Source organism: Haliotis rubra, unplaced genomic scaffold (assembly GCF_003918875.1).
Source record: "Haliotis rubra isolate DU_JTF1 unplaced genomic scaffold, ASM391887v1 Scf11, whole genome shotgun sequence".
NCBI lineage: Eukaryota > Metazoa > Mollusca > Gastropoda > Lepetellida > Haliotidae > Haliotis > Haliotis rubra.
Window position 1 is genome coordinate 1,453,874 of NW_025765003.1, and position 5,820 is coordinate 1,459,693.

Genomic DNA, 5,820 nt, shown 5'->3' on the forward strand with positions numbered 1-5,820 from the left:
GCTTCACACATTCTAAACATGTGAGGAATCGAACCCGGCCTTCAGCGTGACGAGAGGACGCTTTTAAAACTATTAGGCAGCCCCACCGCCCGTCGTGGTAGCAGGCAGTTAAGATGTCATGATTTCAATGTTCAGTCAAGCTAAATCTTGCGTTGGAAACCTCACGCTTGGTTTTCAATTCCAGTTTGAATTTAGACCGGTTCCGTCTACATAAAGCCTGGAATTTGATGTACATCAAATTCAACTGCCATATAATGTTAGGATGGAAATTTTCGACAACCTGCTGTTTTGACAACTATTTGAGTTCCCTGGTTTGATGGCCATGTTAGTTTAGACATACTTACTGACTATGCTGAGCAGAATAAGATTGAAGGACATTCTGATAGAAGGCAATTTTACTTCTACCCAGGCTTGAAATGTACAGTTACATCAGTTAGTGAGTGAGTGAGTTTAGTTTTACGCCGCACTCAGCAATATTCCAGCTATACGGCGGCGGTCTGTACATAATCGAGTCTGGGCCAGATAATCCAGTGATCAAAAGCACGAGCATTGATCTGCGCATTTAGGAACCGATGACACGTGTCAACCCGGTCAGCGAGCCTGACCACCGTTAGCCGCCTCTTACGACAAGCATGGGTTACTGAAGATCAATTCTAACCAGGACCTTCACGGGTCCAGTTACGTCAGTGTTATATTTATACATAATAACAGTGAGTTATTATAGGCATCACTATGAGTTAGAGGGACGGTGGGGTAGCCTAGTGGTTAAAGCGTTGGCTCGTCACGCCGAAGACCCGGGTTCGAATCCCCACATGGGTAAAATGTGTGAAGCCCATTTCTGGTGTCCCCCGCCGTGATGTTGTTGGAATATTGCTAAAAGCGGCGTAAAACCAAACTCAGTGAGTCAGTCACTATGAGTTAGAAGTTGTTTTTACTGTCACGTGTTCGTAACGGGCTGTTGATACTGATGATTTCAAGGGAAATTGTGAATTTGTTTTGTTTGTTGTTATTTAACGCCGCAATAGTCCTGCTATATGGCGGCGGTCTGTAAATAATCGAGTCTGGACCAGACAATCCAGTGATCAACAGCATGAGCATCGATCTACGCACCAGGGATATGATTACACGTGTCAAGCCAAGTCAGCGAGCCTGACCATCTGATCCCGTTAGTCGCTTCTTACGACAAGCATGGGTTTTGCTGAAGATCAATTCTAACACGGATCTTCACGGATCTGTGCATTTGTAATCAATGGGAACAATATGAGGAAAATGTAACACTTCGTACGTGCTTCAAACATTATGCTTCATTCACACAAATGAGAACGCTTATATCAATATTTGCTAAAAGTCACCAAGCATTCGACAAGCATGAATTACTATTGATCAGCTTTAACCCGGTTGATGTTCTTCACTATGCAGACAATGCGATATCTTCGTGGAATCATCTCAACATGTCTTCAATGAAACACCAAGTAGGCATGACCTATTTATGGTTCACATTCATAAAATTTTATGATCCCAAATATAGCTTTTAATTGTTGGCTTAAAATCACTGTACTGGATAAGAAGTGGAGATAATGGTCCTCAAGAGCTGGTTAACGTAAGCCATCCTGGTTTGAAGTTAGCTACTATGCCAACATGGATGTTCAACAATCAAAATATCATTATTTACTTCCATACCATAGAATAACTCATCGTCTGATATAAGGTAGTACTAGAACAGTTAAAATCAATAAATTCTAAGGCATTTGAAGACAAGGAAACACATCTGAAACCAGATGAAACGGTTAAATAGATATTTATACAGACAAAACCTGACCGTACTGCTGTCTTTAAATTTGGAAGATCCCATGGTTATTGTTTTAGAATTAAGAATCAGCATGAAGAGATATATTGTGATCTGTAAAAATTCCTATCTTGACTTTGTATGATGTATTTATTGATTTGGGAATACATTGGATGAGACATATGACAACATAGAGCATGATTTCATTTGATGCTTGATTACAAAATTGAAACGGAAAGGTTAACCAAGAAATATTACATACAGAACTGAACTGTGAAATATCACAACACAAGATCAATGAATAATCAGTCAGTTGTGTTGAAACACGCAGTTTTAGGTTTACAAACAATCAATGCATTGAAATCGGTTACATGGTTGACAACAGCAGCAGAAACATATCATTGCATGTTCACCAATCTTCAGATTTTTGTTCCTGTGTAATGTCTTGAAACAGGTCTCAATCCAGAATGTTGTCGAAGGTAGAAGGCAATCGGGGTTCATAATAAGGCATCCTATGCGCTCACATCGCAAGTCGGTAAGACACAAGTCTTACACAGGTACACACAACCTTCTGGAAACTGTCCCATCCCGAAACTTCTCCGACGATCAAGCTTGATTCTTCATGTGAACAAGGGCGATAACTGTCAGAGCCTCTCGCTGCCGACGACAACACTTGGCATTTACTGGCACTACAGTCGGTTACTCCGACGACACACAACACATTTGCTACAGCGTACTGCTTCTTTACCGTACGTGCAAATGTATTTCTCCAATCCTGACTTAATTTCTTTACTTTTCCACTGGTGCATCACGATTCGAGTCATGTTTATCGAAATCAACATAGAAACAATTAACAACAGAACTGATGTCCATTGAGGAGCATTGGTTTCACGTTGACTTAGATACAGAGGAATATGTTAACATTACAGATGTAGTGCTGAGTGATACATTTAATCGTTTGTGTATGCGCGCGTGTGTGTGTGCGCGCGCGCATACACTGAAAACAGGCACAGTGTATACAGTACCAAAACACAAACATACACGTATTGTACACGTACATTGAGAAAATAGACATAGACCAAATACACTCATGATCCACAGAACTAAACTGACACGCACACACTCATGCACAAACACACAAACATACAAACACACACGGACAGACCACACACACAAACACACACACACAAACGCACGCGCGCGCGCACACACACACACATACACTCACACACATAACATTCACACCTAGCCAAAAAACACAAACACGTTACAACCGACTGCAAATTAACAGTATACATTGGTATCATTTTACAACATGTACTCAATATACATATGTGTATTTACACGCTCGATGCAGTTGGTAAATGATACGATGGTTACAAATGCCTCACTGTCTCTCATCCATAACTATAAAACAAGGTATAAATAATAATAATAATAAGTCATCTTCTACAGCGCACGTTTCCAAACACCAAGTGATTGCTCGCGGCGCTTAATCAGAATCTGATTCTTATTACCCGGATAACCCAAGCTGCCTGTTAGGCGCTAGAAGGTTATAGTCACATGACTTTATCCAACCGGGTACCCATTTTCTGCTGGGTGAACAGAGGCAATTTGAACAAACTCACTTGCCTAAGGTGAGACCACATGTATCACATCTGCTTCGTTGTGGGGCAGGACTGAAGTCCTAGAAACTCTCAGGAGTCAAGCTGCCAAAAAAGTTCACCCATCCAAGGATTGTCCGAGCTCGACGTTGCTTAACTTCAACTGATTCGTGACCTGAGCTCTGTGCACAGGAAGCACCTGTGTTTGGTCTAACCTTTGTGTGGATTAGAATTGACATTGCAGAAGGATAAGCAATATAGAACAAACTTTATGGATAGGCGAAACTTCCCGACCCATCAACACCCGAGTGAAAGAACATCAGACCTCTGTTACCAATTCCGACAGCAAATCAGCCATTTCCGACCACATCAAAGCAAGCCCCAGTAATCAAATAGAGTGGTCTGACATCACCATTCTCTCTAACAAACAAACAGACTTCACTAAACGCAAGCTCACCGAAGCCATCCACATCAAACGCCAAAAGCCCGCCATCAACCGAGACCAAGGATACTTCATTCCATCCGCTTATGATGCACTCATCCACCAAGCCCAATCTACTGTATAAACTCTGCTGTATAACATCTCATTATTATTTGTACATCATTGGCTTCCACGCCTGTCCTTTGTCTACTCTCTGGCTTCATCAACTTTCTGCCTAGCCAATTATGTTGTTTTCTTTGTTACATTGTTACATCCAGTATATATACACTTCCCCCTTCTTCATGTTCCATTATGCTTAACAACGGTACAAGAATCTGTATCGAAACGTCGCACTCACGAATAAAAAGAAGTTGTTATCCATAAAGTTTGTTCTATATTGTACTTCCCAACTTCTAAAATGCCACTCAAAGAAGAAGGATAAGCATTCTGAATTCTCCACCGAGACCGATTTTTAAATACCGAGAACAATACAAGCCAGTTGAAGTAATGAAGTCAATTAGGTGAATGCAACAATTACGCGATGCTCATGTCACAGGTGGGATTTTCATTATTAATGGCACACGTAACAAAGACAAAGGATATGCTGTATGTAACCTCTTGGGTGAGTGAAAGAGTATGGTTTTAGCAATATTCCAGCAACATCACGGCGGGGGACACCAGAAATGGGCTTCACACATTGTACCCATGTGGGGAATCCAACTCGGGCCCTCGGCGTGACGAGCGAACGCTTTAACCACTAGGCTTCCTCGCCGCCTGTAGCCTCTTGGGGACTGTAGGAGAGAATATTACCCTGCAACGCATGGTTAATTGTTAGAGCTGGCCATATGGATCGGTTGTCAGGCTCGGTGACTTGGCTGATTGATCCTTATACCCCTACTTGTGGTCCAGTGCTCCTATTATCAATCACTAGATTGTCTGCTCAAGGCTCGATTACGTACAGGTCTATGCCGCGTAGATGGAATATTATTAAATGTGACGTTGAACAAATAAAAATAAAAACACAGCTTTCGTTATTACTGACGTGGGATTAGCGTCAGTAATGATAGGATTAGTCAGTGGATTACTGACACAATGTAACCATGTAGCCAGGAACTCGTTCCGCAAAGCGATCTAAGCGTTATTACAGTCGTAAGTATATGTTAAAGAATAGGAGTAACGATCAAATTAGCGCTACGACAGTCGTCAGTTAATGTTAATATAAAGTTACAGTGATGAAGAACAGCTTTCAATAAAAATTCTCCCTAGCTCCATTATCTCATTCCCAAGAATTACAAAGCGTCGGCTCCAAGGCAAACTAAAGGTATGAGTCTACGTGAGTCGTACATTATATACTCTGCAAAAAAAGAAACGCAAAGGTTGAAAAAAAATGGAAATATCTGACGGAGGTTTGCTGATATTCATACAAAATGAACACCAAATATGGATTTCCCATGTCGGAATGCCTGTGGTGTGATTTGTGCGGGAAGAATAAAGTACAGCCCTAAAATAACTAATGTTGGGGAACGCAAGAAAGCCGCCCACAAGAAATGAACGTGCAAAATGAATTGTTAACCTACATGTATGACAACGATGTTTTTTCACTTGATGTACAGCAACTGAAAAGTGAAAACATACCGCGACTGACAGAAGCTCAAGCAACAACGCCATTGTATCTACGTATGGTCAAGCACCATTACAAGACCGTAGAACCGTTATCAGAAGCTCTTGATCAACGTCCGCAATTACGTCAACAACAGCCACAGAACCTCCAAAAGCTGGCACAATCGCTGCTGAGAGAGTGGGTAGACATTCCACAGGCCACAATTCGTAATCTAATTGGTTCCATGGGGCGATGACGACAGGCAACTGTGAACTCTCAAGAGGCCTGTACAAGTAATTGAGAACAGATGACCTTCACCTTCACATTCGATTGTTTCACGTATGTCAGTGACAATGACGTATGCCAAATGTGAACATTTATTGATGACCATTCATGCAATACATTGAGC